This window comes from Saccopteryx leptura, chromosome 3, assembly GCF_036850995.1.
Source record: "Saccopteryx leptura isolate mSacLep1 chromosome 3, mSacLep1_pri_phased_curated, whole genome shotgun sequence".
NCBI classification, from domain to species: Eukaryota; Metazoa; Chordata; class Mammalia; order Chiroptera; family Emballonuridae; genus Saccopteryx; species Saccopteryx leptura.
Window position 1 is genome coordinate 237,493,768 of NC_089505.1, and position 18,208 is coordinate 237,511,975.

At 42.2% G+C, this 18,208-nt stretch overlaps 1 pseudogene; it reads left to right on the top strand.

Annotated features, from left to right (window-relative positions):
* The first annotated feature begins 7,085 nt into the window (after positions 1–7,085).
* On the top strand, positions 7,086–7,237 carry LOC136401738 (U1 spliceosomal RNA; annotated as a pseudogene).
* Positions 7,238–18,208: the final 10,971 nt, after the last annotated feature.

Here is an 18,208-nt window from a genome sequence, read left to right on the forward strand (position 1 = left end):
TCCTTCCGCCAGCGGTGGGCATCTGGCTCCAGCTGGGGATAGTGTGAAGGCAGTCCAGCTGGGGTTTTGTAAAGGTAGTGTGATTGTGGTGTGAATGGGGTCACCCAAGCTCCATGACCGTGGAACCCCTAGAACTACAGACTGTGCCTCTATTTGGGTTTTAGTCTTTAAGCAAGGAGTTAAGGTGAAGTGAATGTAGGAGTCTTAATTCAGTATGAGCAGCGTTTTTAGAAGAAGGGGGGAGGGCACATGGAAGCTCAGAGAGGAGTCCACGGGACACCGAGAAAGAACCCAGTTATCCACGAGCCAGGAGGAAACCCGTCGAGGAGAATCAGCCCTGCTGACACCCTTCTCTCCGACTTGTAGCCTCTGGAACTGTGAGAAAATCCAGGTGTGCCATTGATACCGCCCAGCCTGCTTCTATGTGATAGCGGCCCGGGCAAACTGGTGCTTTCCATCCCGGCACACTCAGGGGTTCCCGCAGCACTGCTGACACGGCACCCGAATTGAATTCGGCCAACGTCCACAGCACCGAGAGGCTGCGTTGGTGCAAATGACTTCTGTCCTTGGAGAAGGTCTGCAAGGACATTGGAGCTGACTGCTCCTCAGGACAGCGGGGCCAGGTACTTAAAATGACAGGCCAGGGAAGCATGAGTGCGCTCAGGGTCTACAGGGAGGCAGAAGACTCTGTTTCTGTTTTTCTCCAACATTCCTACAAATATGTGAGCAGTGTCTTTCTACTGCCCTATACAGCAAGAAGGAGGGGTGGAGGTCTGGATCTGTTTGTGCGTGCATGGGATGTGGACCCTCTATGGGAGAACCCAGATTTGAGTCTGGGTTCTTGGCCCTTCCTGGTCCAAGGACTATCTTGGGGTCCTGCTTATGGAGAACCCCCCGGGCCAGCTCTCACCACAGCCTGGCCTTGAACGGTGCTGTCGGCCTGGTGCACCTGCACCCTCACCCGGTAGATGACGTGGTTTGGCCCGCGGAACAGCTCCTCGATGATGTCCTCGTGGGAGCTCTGCAAAGACAGAGCCCGGGGCTGAGCGAGTAGCATGGGAGCCCTTCCCCCCCAACCTGCACTACTGGACAGTGGATCTGGGAGCTCCACAGAATCCCTGGGCAGGTAGATAAACAATCGAATGTAGCCAAATGCAAAGACAGCAAGAATTTTTTTTTTTTTTCTGTTCGGTTCCAACAAACATGTGAAGACTGTATTTCTACCTAAGTAGAAACCTGGTCAGGAGAATTAGAGGTACAGATTTCTTTGGGCTGGGGACTCCTTCCCCAGCGATTCTGGCGTCCTGAATTTGGCCAGCTCTCACCTCAGACGGGCACTGGACGCTGCTCCTGGCCTGGCCCACTAGTCCCTTCCATTGGCTGAGGGCGTAAGTAAACCCGTCAGCCAGCTCCTCCATGCTGTCCTTATGGAAACGCTGCAAAGACAGAACCGGAGGCTGAGCGATTAGCATGGGAGACCTTCCCCTCAACCTGCACCCCTGTGTTATGGCAGACCTAGTGCCCCAATGCAGGCTGATGGCACACAGCGGGACGCTGTTGGTCGCCCTGCTGCAAGGGCAGCGGAGCTGAGTCACGTCAGGTTGCAAGAGCAGGGAAGGGCCGAATCACTGAGGAAAATGACCTCTTATGGGACACTGGAGATGAATAGAGCCAGAGCTCCAGACCAGGTCGGCCGGCAGTGGTTTGTCATGCTCTGTGAGAAGGCATGTTCCAGAGACATTTGTCCAGTACCTTAATCCCCCTCCCCTACCCCTTCTTTCCTTGTTTGGTTCAAACTACCCTCCCAAATGTGATGATGTGTCAGGCTCGGAGATGTTGGGCACGAACAGTCGATCTGGGAGCTCCACAGAATCCCTGGGCAGGTAGATAAACAATAGAAAGTAGCCAAAGGCAAAGACAGCAAGAATTTGTTTTTTTCTGTGCGGTTCCAACAAACATGTGAAGACTGTATTTCTACGCAAGCGGGAACCTGGTCAGGAGTATTGGAGGTACAGATTTCTTTGGGAGGGGGACACCCATCCCAGCGATCTCGGGGCCCTAGGTATGGCCAGCTCTCACCTCAGAACGGCACTGGACGCTGCTCCTGGCCTGGAATTCTGGTTCCATGGACCAGCGGAGGGTGGAAGTGAATCCGTCAGCCGGCTCCTCTACACTGTCCTCAAAGAAGCTCTACAAAGACAGCCCGGTACCGGGCCAGGAAGCATCAGTGGCCTGCGCAGGCATTGCCTCTTGTGAGATACCCTCGCCTTCTGTTCCCAAGATCCTGCACAGACAGGCACCTGCAAAGACCTCATCCAGGGTGAATGGGAAGATGACTTCTGGCTTCGGATGAACAAGAGTGTAGAGAAGCTTGGTCCTCAGCCCTCACCTTTTCTTCCTCCCATCCATGACCTGGGCTCTTAGCACGACAGACGTGCCAGACTTCCAACCCCTCACAACCAGCTCCTGCCCAGGATGAGTGCCACTCGCTCATGTGGGGCTGCCCAGGTCAGGCCCAGGTGAGGCCTGAACCAGATGGACCAGCCCTGAACTGCCCTTGGTTACCTGAGGGTACCAGGGGGTGAGAGGGGTTGGCATTGTGTTTGCACCAAGGTTGCCAGCAGCAGAAACTTCTCTTGTTCTGGGCTTTCTTCAGCCCAGAGCCTCGGAAGGACGGAAAGCAACACAGAAACATCGTACTCTCCTGACTGTCTGCAGTCAAGTAAGCTGGACTGGACACTGTCTCTGGAATGTGGGTGCCTGGATACCAGACTTCTAATTTCTGTTGGGCATGTGTCAGCAAGGACGTGAGGTCACCTCTTTAAATTACCAAGACCTGGACCCCTTCCTCCAGTCAGGGCCATGCACAACCTTCTCTGGGCTGATGACTACTCACTCTCCTTGCCCATCTCCTCTCAGTAGCTACGTGTACACCGAGACCTAACACAGGTTTTTCCACAGCTCCCTGAGAATGTACTAGGCCCCAGCTTGTAGGAGATAGCTGGGTTCAAACCTCTATTTCCTAACCAATTCCCTGGTGACTTGGGGAATCTTCTGTGCATTTTGCCCCCCCCCCCCCAGACTCCTGTCCAGTGCCGCTAGGACGATGCTAGACACCTTTTTGAAGGCCTTTGTCAGGTGTGGACGAAATGATGCCTCTAACACCTGTGGATCATTGTCCCATGATTCTGATACACAAATGTCGAAGTGGAAGTGTTACAGGAATGTGTGGGACATGCTTTTGAAAACCAATCTAAATGGGCCTGTGGTCCTGTGTGTGATCTTGGGTCAGGGAATCGGTGTCATGGGAGTCACTGCCCATCTTGGCCTCATTTTCAGACCCATATCTTTAAGGTGTTAAAATGACAGGATATTCATACATTTTCATCATCTGTCTTGATAACTGCCATCAGTCTCTTGTGAAACTTAGAGTCACACCAAGTGCCTCATGTGGGTCCCTGTGGGGGGACCCTCCACAGTGGCTTCTCATAACTCCCGCCTCCTCGGAGGAACTTCTCTGTATATCCATTGAGTGATTAGGGACTGGTGTTTGAACAACTTAGAATACAGCCAAGATGGTGGGATGTCAGGTCCTGGCACTTCTCTCATACTCTGAATCTGAAATTTCCTTGTTTTCTCAGAATGTCCATTTTGTTTTCTGTCTGTATATGGGTCCCTGTCTGTCTGTTATACTTCAGGGAAAGGGAGAGCAAACACCGTGGTTTTGAGTTGCCCTATGTCGAGGCCCCATAGGAGAGAACCGAGGCAGTGCCCAGGCCAGCAGGCAGGACCTGGGGCTCTCAGTCCATGCTGCTTTCTGGAGAAAACTAGGCAAGTGATCTTGGGAGGCAATGTATTCCTGGTTCAGTCCAGTTGAAATGCACCTCCTCATTCATAAGGACCTTGAGGCAGAAGCACCCAGTCAAACCATGCCCCGATGCCTGGGCCACAGAACTTGGGAGGTTATGTTAACATGAGTTCTTTCCAGGTGCTGGGTTTGAGTGCAGTATATTTAGTGCCAGTGTTTCCCTCTGATGCCAGCAATAGTATAAAACACAGCGTCTCTGATGTCATGGGGAGTGTTAACGGATTAATGTTTGAGAAATGGTGAGAACACCTAGCATATCACAAGGGCTGTGTCTACATGTTTCAGACCACTTTAAAAATTCTTCTTATAGTGTCTGTAAGCTCCTGAGTGGGGTACCAGTGCCTGGTGACCAAAGATAGGAGGTATGCCATAACCTAAGAGAAGAAATAGATGAATGAGTGATACTGCAGAAGGCCTTGGAAAGTTCCTCTCTTGCCTTGGCCTCACATGGCCCATGGGAAGAGCTGGGTCAGACAGACCACAGATGTGCAGGGGTTTTGTGTGTGTGTGTGTGTGTGTGTGTGTGTGTTTCTTCTCTTCCCAGTGAGAGGAGCGGAGATAGAGAGATAGACAGTCGCATGCACCCTGACTGGGATCACCTGACAACCCCCATCTGGTTCTGATGCTCTGCCCATCTGGGACCATGCTCCCAACTGAGCTATTTTTAGCACTTGAGGTGGAGGCTCCATGGAGCCATCCTCAGTGCCCAGGGTGATGATCTGGAACCAATCAAGCCGTAACTGTGTGGGGGGTGGGGAGGGAAAGAGAGAAGAGGGAGGAATGGAGAAGCAGATGGTCACCTCTCCTGTGTACCCTGACTACAGATCGAACCCGGGATATCCACATGCCGGGCCGACTCTCTATCACTGTGACAACAAGCCAGGGCTCAATTATATGACTCTCCAACCTATATGACTCTCTAACCACTATATGTACACCTGGAACTAATACAAAATAATATTGACTATAAACTGTAATTGAAAATAAAAATGTTTAAAAGTTCATAGTTCTCACAGGAGATTGTCTTAGTTTATATAGAGGTTCTAAAGCACTTATACACAGTGGTGGGATTCAGATAATTTAACAACCGGTTCTCTGCCCTAATGACCAGTTTAAGTATAAAAATGGTATATTTGAAGGTAGTTTATTATTTTATGTATTTAATACTTAAATAAGAAAAATAAAAGAGGTACACAAAACTAGATTATGTCATAACAAAGAGTTTTAAAATATTAATGAAAAAATATTAAATAATACCTGACAAGAAACAATAAAACTGTTATTTAAGATATTTTCTTTTTTTTTTTTAATTATTTATATATTTTTTACAGAGACAGAGAGAGAGTCAGAGAGAGGGATAGACGGGGACAGACAGACAGGAACGGAGAGAGATTTGAAGCATCAATCATTAGTTTTTCATTGCGCATTGCAACACCTTAGTTGTTCATTGATTGCTCTCTCATAGGTGCCTTGACCCTGGGCCTTCAGCAGACCGAGTAACCCCTTGCTCGAGCCAGCGAGCGTGGGTTCAAGCTGGTGGGCTTTTCCTCAAACCAGATGAGCCTGCACTCAAGCTGGTGACCTCGGGGTCTTGAACCCAGGTCCTCTGCATCCCAGTCCGATGCTCTATCCACTGCACCACCGCCTGGTCAGGCTATTTAAGATATTTTCAATGACAGCTTGTCACCCCTGGCTGTATGGCACCTTTTCTTTTTACATTATATGGTTGTTTACTGAAGTAATAAATGTGAAGGAATTAACATGTAGTATTTCATCAAAGGTATAATGAGTTTCATGAAATGAATAAATAAATATTACAAGTGTAGTTCCGTCAATTCTTTTTCACCTATGGACAGAATGAACATTGCCACTGGCACTTAGAATATGCTGTTGTGCAGATGAACTTTAAAAAGAGTAAGGAATGTAAAGCTGTGATTTCTACATTAGGTGACTTCCCAGGCACCTACCGTAGAGAGAACCCGGATTACAAGTTCCATTTTAACATCCAGTTTGCCAAACTCAACCAGAAATTGGTATCAGTTCTGCCGAACCAGTTTGACCCAGCTGAATCCCAATACCGGAAGGTCTCCATTTCAGGATTTATTCTCTGAAACTCTCAAATATGATAGAACAAATTTTGCTATTATTTTTAATCTTACACTGCTCTCAAAGGATAATGGCATCTTTTATTTGCTAAGTTTAATGAAGTCCTTTTCTCTGATATAATAACCTATATTCTTGAGAATAGATTTCAAATGCTGGAAGAGGGTTCTGTAGGTATTTAATTTTGGATACAGAAGCTAGAAGAGAGCAAAATTACTGTGTTTAAAGAATAAAGAACTATAAAATAGAAACAGTAAGAGTTTTCTGACCTAGAATTGTATTGAGGGCTGAGTGAGATCATTTGAAGTATCTGGGCACAGTTCTCAGCACGCAGAGAGGGCTGCACCAATGTTAAAATGTTTGAGGCTGCTATCATTTTGTTGTTGCTGTTATATAAGACTTCCTTGAAAAAAGAATGTTCTAGGGTTAGAAACAGAATTAAGAAGAGAATCAAAATAAAGAACTACAATTGATGGTTGGAAGTGTTACTTGTAATAATCAATCTAAACATAAAGCTAGGAATAAACACCAAAGAAACTAAGGTTATAGAGTAAAATATACGTTATAAACTTGTACAATGAAAAATAAAATAAAATGTACTGAAAGCTAAGGGATGGGAAGAAGTTGAAATGCTGATTTGTTTGAGGTATGTCTCTGAAATATAGCACACATTTGGCTTTCGCTTTGTAAACCTATCTGAAAGTCTTTTTGTCTTAATAACTCAATTTTGCTCACTTACATTAGTTATTGTGATGTGTTTGACTTTGTTCCTGCAATATTTGTTTTATACTTTCTGTTTTTTAGCCTTAAAAATATTTTGCTATATGATTGCTTTTTTTATTTATTTATTTTTATTTTTAAAATTGATTGATTGATTTTAGAGAGAAAAGCAATGAGAGAGAGAAAAAAAACATTGATTTGTTGTTCTACTTATTTATGCATTTATTGGTTGTTTCTTATATGTGTCCTAACTGGGGACTGAACCAACAGCCTTGGCATATCAAGACAATGCTCTAACCAACTAAGATACCTGGCCAGGGTTGTTTTCTTTTTTATTACAATTTCATTGAGATAATCACAGATTCACAACTACTTGTAAGAAAAATACAGAGAGATACTGGCAGGGGAAATACCATGATCACAAAGGTGATTTTCCCAGGGCAAGGCCATTGCACTCCAGATGTGCTAATCCCTGTGATTTCCCCAAATGTGGGAAACTCTACTGCATAATTTGTGGTAGTGGAAGACTGTGTTCATGGTCTTCCAATAAAAAAATAAAAAAGAAGAAAAGATATAGAGCAATCCTTTGTACCCTTTAGCCAGTTTCACCTGATAATAATGTCCATGTTGTCATAAATAGTGGCTTTATTGATTGATACATAATATGAAACACATAAATAGTGTTTATTGATTGATTAATTAATTGATTTTATATAGAAGAGAAGGGATTTATGAGAAGTATCAACTCATAGCTGCTATAATTTAGTTGTTGCTTTTTGCTTGTCAGATGTGTTTTGGCAAGCTAAGGGTTTAAAATCAACAACCTAAAAAAAAAATAACCTAAAAAAAAAAAAAAAAAGCCTAACTAGGCGGTTGCACAGTGGAGAGAGCATCAGACTGAGATGTGGAAGACCCAGGTTCAAGACTCCGAGGTCGCCAGCATGAGCGAGGGCTCATCTGGTTTGAGCAAAAGCTCACCAGCTTGAGCCCTAGGTCGCTGGCTCAAGGAAGGGGTTACTCAGTCTGCTGAAGGCCCACGGTCAAGGCATGTATGAGAAGGCAATCAGTGAACAATTAATGTGTTGCAGTGCGCAATAAAAAACTAATGATTGATGCTTCTCATCTCTCCGTTCCTGTCTGTCTGTCCCTGTCTATCCCTCTCTCTGACTCTCTTATCCTTTTCTTTGACTCTATCTCTGTAAAAAAAAAAAATCACAAAAAATCACAAAAAACCCAACATCCTCACCTGACCAGGGGGTGGTGCAGTGGATAGAGCATTGGACTGGGATGTGGAGGACCCAGGTTCGAGACCACAAGGTTGCCAGCTTGAGCGCGGGCTCATCTGGTTTGAGCAAAGCTCACCAGCTTGAGCCCAAGGTCGCTGCCTTGAGCAAGGGGTTACTCAGTCTGCTGAAGGCCCACGGTCAAGGGACATATGAGAAAGCAATCAATGAACAACTAAAGTGCCACAAGAAAAAGCTGATGATTGATGCTTCTCATCTCTTTCTGTTCCTGTCCATCTGTCCCTATCTGTCCCTCCCTCTGACTCTCTTATTCTGTAAAAAAATCAAACAAAACAAACAAACAAACCCAACAACCTCAATATTCCAGATCAACACTGTATGCACTGCTCCAGCATAGGACAGGCAGGCTTTCTCCTTTTTCCTGAACAATATTCTGTTGCATAGATAAACATTTTCTTTATCAACTCATTTTTTTTTTATTCATTGATGATTGTTTTCATGTCTTGGCTATTGTAAATAATGCTGCAACAAACATAGGGGGGTAGATATCTTTCTGACATAGTAATTTTATTTCTTGTGGATGTAATCCAACAAGTCAGATTTTTGGATCATATGGTGGTTCTATTTTTTATTTTTAGGAACTTCCATATGTTTTCCATAGTGGCTACACCAATCTATTTCTACCAACAGTGTGCAAGGGTTTCTTTTCTTCACATCCTTGCCAACTCTTGTTATTTCTTTTCCTTTTGATATTAATGTAACTATCTTAGTCTTCTATTTTTTAAGATAGAATATACTGATACATCATTATAAGCAATAATAAAATCAGAATATTTACAATTCCTTTTCCTTTCCTCTATTCCCTTTCTCTCCTAATATTAATTTATATTCTTATTTTTTTAAACTTCCTACTGTTAAATATACTTCTATCACTTGATTTGGTAGCTTTGTAGCCCAAGCTATTAGAGATGAAAAACACGTTTATACCATCATGTCTTTATAACTTATCTTACCTTTGTGTCCTTCTCATCTTAATTTTTGTCATTATATAATTTCTGGATCATTTATGATCTGTTCTCCCACCAGAGTCACTGCATGTGTTTTATCTTTGTCTGTAGTAATATAAATCCAATGTTTTCTGCCAGTTCTTCTGTTGCAGCTTTTCTAATCATTTATTGATAGGCCTAAATTTATTCTTCAATAGACTTCTCTATTTCAACTCATAGTAATTCCCAGGTTTTTTTATGTTCAAATCTGTTTATCCATTGCCTATGTACTTGAATGACCATTTGCCTTGGGATAAAAGATTATGTTATTTTTCTTAAGGCTTTTGTGAGTCTTTCTTCTCTAGTATCATTTAAAAAGTTGCAGTGAAGTAATTTTTTTTAAATCTTTTTATTTATTTATTCATTTTAGAAAGGAGAGACAGAGGGAGAGAAGAGAGAGACAGAGAGAGAGAAGGGGGAGGAGCAGGAAGCATCAACTCCCATATGTGCCTTGACCAGGCAAGCCCAGGGTTTCGAACCGGTGATCTCAGCATTTCCAGGTCGATGCTTTATCCACTGTGCCACCACAGGTCAGGCCAACAGTGAAGTAATTTTTAATGACAAAATTATTATTCTCAGAAAAAGAGGGAGAAGAGATGAGGAAAGAATGACTGAGAAAAATAAGAAAGATTATTGAATAATATGAATAAAAAAAAGTTATTAAAAGTATTAGATGAAAATATTAGGTAGAGCTCTGGTAGGGTGGTTTAGTGGTAGAGCATTGACCCAGTATGTGGTAGCCCCAGATTCGATTCCTGGTCAGGGCACATAGGAGAAGCGCCCTTCTGCTTCTCCACCCACCCTCTCCCCTTCTCTTTTTTTTCTCTCTGTCTTCTCCTCCTACAGCCAGGCTTGAGCAAGTCACCCCAGATGCTGAGGATGACTCCATGGCTTTTCCCTCAGGTGCTAAAATAGTGTGATTGCTGAGCAATGGAGCAGTGGTACCAGATGGCAGAGCATTACCTGGTAGGGGGCTAACTGGATTGGGACACATCTCTCTGCTTCCCTGATTCTCAGTTAATAAAAAAAAAGAAAATATTAAGTATAAAAATCAACAGTTGAAATAATAGGTGGGATAAGTAGCAAGATGGATTTATCCAAAGAATAAATTAGTGAGTCAGAAGATCACATCAAAATGTAACATACACAATGTAAGCTAACAAATACCATATGATTTCACTTATATGTACAATCTAATGGACAAAATAAGCTAACAAATGAGACAGAAATCAACTCATCTGTAGGGTTCCAACAAACATGTGGATACAGTATTTCTACCCAAGCAGGAACCTGGTCAGGAGTATTGGAGGTACAGATTTCAATGGGAGGGGGACTCTCAACGCCAGCAATCTCGGGGTTCTGGGTATGGCCAGCTCTCACCTCAGACCGGCAATGAACACTGCTCCTGGCCTGGCGCCCTCGTCTCTTGTACCAGCTGAAGATGGAAGTGAACCAGTCAACCATGTCCTCTGTGCTGTCCTCATGGGAGCTCTACAAAGACAGCCCGGTACCGGGCCACGAAGCATCAGTTTCCTGCTGGGCTTCGCCCCTGGGCAAGAGACCCACAACACCTTCTGCTCCCCAGACCCTGCACAGACAGACACCTGCAAAGACGTCCATCCAGGGAGAGAATGGAAAGACGCCTCTGGCTCCAGATAAACAAATGGGTAGAGGAGCTTGGTTCCCAGCACTCACCTTTTCATCCTGCCAACCAGGATCTGGGCTCTCAGTACAAAATAACTGCCAGACCTCCAAGTCCTCACAACCTGCTCCTGCCCTGGATGAGCGCCCCTCCTCTGTGTCGGGCTGCCCTGGTTGAGTCCCAAGTGGGGCCTGGAGCGGATGGACCTTCGCTGGGTTGCCCTTGGTCACACGAGTCTTCCTCGTGTCAGAGGGTGAGAGGGGTCGGCGTTGGAGCTTGCGCCATAGTCGCCAGAAAGAGAACCTTTTTTTGCTCTGGGCTTTTTTCTTCCCAGAGTCTCTGAAGCAACAGGAAAACATCGTACTCTCCTGAGTGTCTGAAGTCAAGCCGGACTGGACACTCTCTCTGGAATGTTGGGTGCCTGGTTGCCGGACTTCTAATTTCTGTTGGGCATCTGTCACCAAGGAAGTGAGGTCATCCCTTCAAAGTTCTATAACACAGGCTCTTCCTCTAATCAGGGTCTCCTAGAGCCTTCTCACCCTATTTGCCCATCTATTCTCAATGGCTACTTTTCATTATTTTGTTTTCAATTGTCTACATGTCTATGACCTCTGTTAGCCCACATCAGCAGCTCTGCCATAAAACTGTAATATAACACAGAACTTATAAAACTACCCATTTGCTCTTTAGAGCTAAGACAACTAAAAATTGTTTGGTATATTACTCTCCTTCTTAATAGTATGTTTAAAAATGTGTTTAGATTTTTAAAATGAGATAAATTAGTTCTACTTAAATTCCTTCATAGTAATCATTTCAAAATGGTACTGGCCAAGTATCAGTATTGGTGAACTTTCATCTTAGATGTCAAATTTGAAATAGCTATACTTTACTGTTTCCATGTTACTAAAGTTCCATAAAAGTGTAACTGGCACACTTTGAAAATGTAAAGTTTAAACGAAAAATGACGACATCCAGAGGACTGTAACAATCTAATGCATAATTAAGAGTTAAAGTATTAATTTTCAAAGAAACAGGAGTGGTCATCTGTGAAATGCTTCTGGGCTCAAAATCATTGAGTTGTCTGTCTACCTGCACACCTTATCATTACTTACAACTTCTGAAAGCCTAGGATTCTGCAACTTACCTTCACTTAAACTACAACAAATTAATTTACCTATTACAATTATTTTTTAATGTATAGATGAAATCTTATGGCATTCTAAAGGTCAGTATAAACTATTATCACCATAGCTTACATCAAAAAGTGGTTACCATCGCCCTGGCCGGTTGGCTCAGCGGTAGAGCGTCGGCCTGGCGTGCAGGGGACCCGGGTTCGATTTCCGGCCAGGGCACATAGGAGAAGCGCCCATTTGTTTCTCCACCCCCGCCTCCTTCCTCTCTGTCTCTCCCTTTCCCTCCCACAGCCAGGGCTCCATTGGAGCAAAGATGGCCCGGACGCTGGGGATGGCTCCTTGGCCTCTTCCCCAGGTGCTAGAGTGGCTCTGGTCATGGCAGAGCGATGCCCCAGAGGGGCAGAGCGTCGCCCCCTGGTGGGCAGAGCGTCGCCCCTGGTGGGCGTGCCAGGTGGATCCCGGTAGGGCGCTTGAGGGAGTCTGTCTGACTGTCTCTCCCTGTTTCCAGCTTGTAGAAAAAATAAAAATAAAAAAACAAACAAAAAATGTGGTTACCATCAGGACAAGTATCTGTTCAGGACCTCAGCCCATTATATATATATATATATTTAGCTACATGAGTTCTTTATATATTTTGAACATTAACCCCTTGTCAGAGATGTTGTCTTCAAATATCTTCTTCCATTCAGTTAGTTGTGTTTTTGTTTTGTTGGCTGTTTCTTTTGCTGAACATGATTCCCTGTAACTATTTAAGGAAATAATTCCTACAAAATTTACTCTTAGTTTTTATAATTATCATAAAGGATAATGTCAGTCTTGAAAATATTTCCAAAATGCACAGTTTCCCAGTGCCTACAACTCAATGAAAGTGTTTCTTCTACCTCTAAAATAAAATTAAAGGCAATCCCCTAAAGGCATTGTAATCATTAGATATCAAGTATACTTCCAGTATTAAAACTGAAAGCAGAGACATTTATTCTCTTTAAGTCACATTTGTCTTTATGATGCCCTCTCACTAATTGTTTCCTCAGTAGCCCAGTTTTGTTTTCTTGGGCTTCCTGGGTGGGGATATTTCCTAAAGCTAACAGTACTTTTGGGGGGAAAAAAAAGTTTATTTTGCACTTAACAAGATCTTTTTCTCAACATTAGTGTAATTCTAGAAAGGAATTCATTCAAGACCTTCATCAAATGAATTCCTCTATTTTCAAATAGAATCATACATAAGAAGAATAAAAAATTATTTGTCAATCATATCTTTGCAGTGTTATGATGATCACTGAAATTATTCACTTTCACAGCTTTGTGACATTGGTAACAAGTGTTCAAAAAACAGTGAATTTAGACTCTAGTAAAACAAATAAAAATGTACTCAATGTTGTGATTAGTATGTACGAAACAAATCCATTTACTGGTATGGGCCTGTAATTATTTCTTACTAAAATTTTCAATGAATTATTCATTACATGTTTAAATACTAGAAAGATTTTACAAAAGGAAGGAAAAAAAACATTTTCTCCAAATACTAAAGTCTAAAGAGTTCAGTAGGAAGAAAACTATTGGAAGCTTTATAATGTGTTTCTCTTTGTCTGCTCTGTGAAGAGCTTGCTCTTTACTGCCTTTTTTCTTATCACCAAATTTGTGATGTTAAGTATGGGAATGGTACCTTGAGACACATACGAGTTTAATTCGTAACCAAGCTCATAAGTCAGTCAACTCGTGTATCAAACAAATTTCTCCCATTTAAAATAACTGAAGTAGATTTAATCCATTCCAGCCCTGTGAAACATCCCCAAACCATCTTAAATTATGAAAAAAGACATGTTTTTAATGAAGAAAACACATGTATACTTTACCAATGTGTAACAAAATATATAAACTAAAAGAAAAAAGTGTTATTTAGTACTTATTTTTATCTTGGAGACAGATGAGTGTGGCTAACGGAGGTGAATGGCAGAGGAAGAGGGAGGGAGGAAGGGATGCAGGCACTGTAGACACGTAAACTAAAACTGCACATTCTTAACACCAAATGTAAACTAAAACTGCATTTTCTTTTTTTTAAACAAAACTAGAACTGAACTTTCTTTACTTAAAATGAAACCACAAAAACTTAATTGTAAAAAAATGCACTTTCTTAATTTTAAACTTAACCAAAGTTTAACATTACATATTTTTCATTTAATGATCACCTGTTTTTGCCTTTTTGGCTGCACTTTTGGCACTTTCACTTGTAGGACTTTTGAATTAAAATCTATCCAAAGAGATTTGCTTTTGTCTGCCTTTTATAATGTTACAGTAATTTGACAAACAAGTGTCATTAAAAAGTGCTGAAGCACAACCAGTTGAAACTTTTTCTGGGTGTTTCTTTTCAGTGAAACTTGAAAACTTCTCCCACATTGCCAGCATGTCTTTAATTTCACTTGTAGAAATCACCTCCTTCGACTCTACCTCCTCCTCACTACTAATCTCTTGCAGAAGCTCCATATGTTGCATCATCTGTAGCTCCTTCAACTCTTCAATTGAGAATTCCTCCTCATGTTCCTTGATGAGCTTGTTTACATCACCCTCATCTACCTCCAGACCCATCGACTTTCTGAGGGACACAATCTCCTCCAATGCTTCTACCTTGGTCTCGGTCTCTGGTTTGAATACTTCGAAGTCCCTGTCTGCAACAACATCAGGCTATAACTTTTTCCATGCCAAGTTTAAGGTTCTTGTAACCTCTTGCCATGCCAAGTCAATAACACTGGGGAACAATTTTTTTTTCATTTTCTTTTGCATGAGGTTTTAGAACTTTTTCTATATATTTCTGTGTCTCTGATTCCAAATCTGAAATTAGTTTTTGGTGCATGCTTTAGTTTTTATGCAATTTTAATTTCTTATTGTTACAATTAATGGCATGCATTGTTTTTTTAAATTGGAGTTAAAGGGTAACAACTCTTGGATTGAACATAACCACAAGGCAATTAATGTTTTACAAACATCACTTTTACATAATTGTAGTTGTTTTTAAATGGAAAAAATTATTATCTGATAAAAACACCCTCTTATTTTAAGATTGAATCACAGCTTCTTTGAGTAGGCATAAATGTAAGAATAGTCACCTTCTGTTATCTATGTGGCTGTTACACACTTCAACGTCAAAGTCGCAATATTTCATCATTTGCTACATGTGCATACATGGCCTATTTTCAAGTTCCCCTTGGCGATCAAGACAAGAATTGGGCTCCTCATATTTTGTGTCATAATTTTGAAGAAATGCTTCATGACTGGACAAAAGGAAAGCGCAAAGGAATGCCTTTTGGTATTCCCTTGGTTTGGCGTGAACCTAAGGACCACAGCAGTGACTGTTATTTCTGACTGATCCATACAAAGGACATTGGCAAGAAAAAACGGCATATGATTGCATATCCTAATATTCCCTCAGCAATACGACCTATCCCACACTCTGAGACACTCCCAGTTCCAGTTTTCAAGGGTTTTATTTCTTCTAAGGATGAAGAAAGTGAACGTGGTGATCAAGTGTATTTTGATAAGATGCATGAGGAAATGGTTGTGGAATTTGAAGGGTCTTCTTCTGATGCCAAGCAATTATTAACCCCTCAGCAGCTTAGCCAACCCAAATTGAATGACTTAGTAAGAGATTTGGGCCTATCAAAAAAAGCAGCTGAGGCCTGACCTGTGGTGGCGCAGTGGATAAAGCATCGACCTAGAATGCTGAGGTCGCCGGTTCGAAACCCTGGCTTGCCTGCTCAAGGCACATATGGGAGTTGATGCTTCCAGCTCCTCCCCTCCTTCTCTCTCTCTGTCTCTCTCTCCTCTCTCTCCCTCCCTATCTCTCTCTCCTCTCTAAAAATGAATAAAAAAAAAAATTAAAAAAAAAAAAGCAGCTGAGTTATTAGCCTCTAGGCTTCAAGAAAAGAATGTACTTCACCGGTCAGCTAAAGTGTCCCTTTTCAGGAAGTGTGAACAAATTTTTGTGGACTTCTTTTTTCGAAGACAAACACTTTGTTTACTGTCATGATATCAGTAGTCTTCTCAGCCAGCTATGTGTTACCACTTACAGTCCAACAGAATGGCGGCTATTTCTTGACATCTCTAAAGAGAGTCTCAGATATGTTCTCCTACACATCAGTAATGTTTATGCAGCAGTTCCAATTGGTTCTTCAACTCATCTGTGAGAAGATGATAATGACATAAAAACTGTCCTCGACTTACTGAAGTATGAGGAGCATAACTGGATCATTTGTGTGGATCTTAAAATGGTTAAATTTCCTGCTAGGATAACAGAGAAGTTTCACAAAGTATCCTTGCTTTCTGTGTTTGTGGGACAGCTGAGCTCAGGAGAAACACTGGACACAGAAGGAGTGGCTGAAACATGAAGCTCTGGAAGTGGGGATGAAAAATATTGTGAATGAACCTGTAGTTAATCGAGACAGAATCATTTTTCCCCCACTTCACATCAAACTTCGCTTAATGAAGCAGTTTGTTCAGGCTTTGAATAGGGAAAGTGAATGCTTTCAACATATTATTTCTGCTTTTTCTGCCTTGTCTTTCAAGAAGATAAAAGCAGGTGTATTTGATGGGCCTCAAATTTGAACCCTCATACGTGATGAAGAATTTGCCAGGAAGATGAATAAGGAGGAGAAAGCAGCATTACAGTCTTTTGTGGCAGTTATAAAGAACTTCCTTGGGAACAAAAAAGCAGAAAAGTATGAACTTCTGGTTCAAAGATGCTGTTGGCTTTCCACGACATTGAATGTAACATGAGCATTAAGATTCATTTCCTGAACAGTCACCTTGATAAGTTTCCTGAAAATCTTGGCACTGTTAGTGATGAGCAGGTAGAATGCTTTCATCAAGATCTGAAGACGGCCCTGGCCGGTTGGCTCAGCAGTAGAGCGTCGGCCTAGCGTGTGGAGGACCCGGGTTCGATTCCCGGCCAGGGCACATAGGAGAAGTGCCCATTTGCTTCTCTACCCCTCCGCCGCGCTTTCCTCTCTGTCTCTCTCTTCCCCTCCCACAGCCAAGGCTCCATTGGAGCAAAGATGGCCCGGGCACTGGGGATGGCTCTGTGGCCTCTGCCTCAGGCACTAGAGTGGCTCTGGTCGCAACATGGCGACGCCCAGGATAGGCAGAGCATCGCCCCCCTGGTGGGCAGAGCGTCGCCCCATGGTGGGCGTGCCGGGTGGATCCCGGTCGGGCGCATGCGGGAGTCTGTCTGACTGTCTCTCCCTGTTTCCAGCTTCAGAAAAATGAAAAGAAAAAAAAAAAAAAAGATCTGAAGACGATGGGAGAGCATTTTCAGGGGCGATGGGACAGAAATATGATGGTAGACTACTGCTGGAGGGAGTCAAGGGAGAATGTCTTCAGCAGGTACACAAATGCAAGAGCTACAAATGCAAATTTTTGCCTGAATAGAATTTAAATAAGTATTGTGCATATTTTATGATTAAAATGTTTTAATATGTTCTATTTTGAAATTGTAGACAAATTCTCAGGCAATCATATCTTTTAGTGTGTTAGTGTATTTACTACATTATATAAATTATTATATTTTCACAAAGATGATGTCCAAGAAGACATTCTACTTCATTATGTTAAACTAAATGTTGAAAATTTTACAATAAGATGAAAACCTGAAATCTTGATTGCAAAAAAACTGTAGCTTCCAGAGAAACACTATGTCAGATTTGAGATCAGCACACTTGAATTAGGTAAGAAAAATTGTTTTTGTTGATGCAACAAAAATTTTGTTCCCCAATGTAATGCATAAACATATCATGATGTTATAGTGATCTCTCCAAAACTCTCGAAGTATTAGAATTGTATTCTCAGTTACCTCAAAGCAGCGGCAAAACAAGTGCATTGTGTAAAGCTTTTTAAAGTTGGAAATGACCTGCTGATCCATAGGCTGCAAGATTGAAGTCATGTTGGGTGGGAGGTAGAAGATTTTCAGGAATTTGAACTCATGGAGAATGTCATCTGCAAGACCAGGTGGTGGGCTGGAGCATTTTCAAGGATTAGTAATGCTTTCATTGGGAGTTTATTTTCTTGAAGATATTTCTTCACTGCAGGAGTAAAGATGAGATTTACCCATTGAGTAAAAAACTGCCATGTAACCCATGTCCTAGCATTGATGTGCCACATAACCTGCAATTTTTCTTTAAGAATCTTGTTAGTCTTCAAGTCTCGAGGATTTGGGGAATGATACACTAGCAATGGCTTTACTTTACAGTCACTGCTAGCATTTGCACACAATGCAAGGGTCAGATTGTCCTTCATGGGTTTATGGTCTGGTAGTTTCTTCTCCTTAGCAGTGATGAAAGTCCTCCAGGCATTTTTTTCCAAAACAATCTTGTTTCATCACAGTTGAACACTTGTTGGGGGATTTAGCTTTCCTTTGCGATAAGCGCAGCAAAATGTGTGATGTACTTCTCAGCTGCCTTAATGTC